This window comes from Eimeria mitis, genomic scaffold, assembly GCF_000499745.2.
Source record: "Eimeria mitis Houghton genomic scaffold, Emh_scaff122, whole genome shotgun sequence".
Taxonomy (NCBI): domain Eukaryota; phylum Apicomplexa; class Conoidasida; order Eucoccidiorida; family Eimeriidae; genus Eimeria; species Eimeria mitis.
In genome coordinates this window covers 1349-1626 of record NW_013568279.1, presented here as the reverse complement: position 1 = coordinate 1626, position 278 = coordinate 1349, and positions in this window count along the sequence as shown.

The following is a 278-nucleotide window of genomic DNA, read 5'->3' as shown; positions in this document are numbered from 1 at the left end:
GTTTAGGGTTTAGGGTTTGTGTTTACCAGGGACAAAAGTACGGGCAAGCATTCGTGGAGGAGATTAGGGCTTTTCTATGTGAACACAACTTAACTCATTTGTTGAAAGGTGAGGGTTTAGGGTTTAGGGTTTAGGGTTTGGGGTTTAGGGTTTAGGGTTTAGGGTTTAGGGGATCAATGCACAACTTGTCTCTATACACATCCCTTTTTTCTCCCCATAACCCTCACCCCGATCATTCATAATTCATAATCTAGGGTTTAGGGTTTAGGGTTTAGATA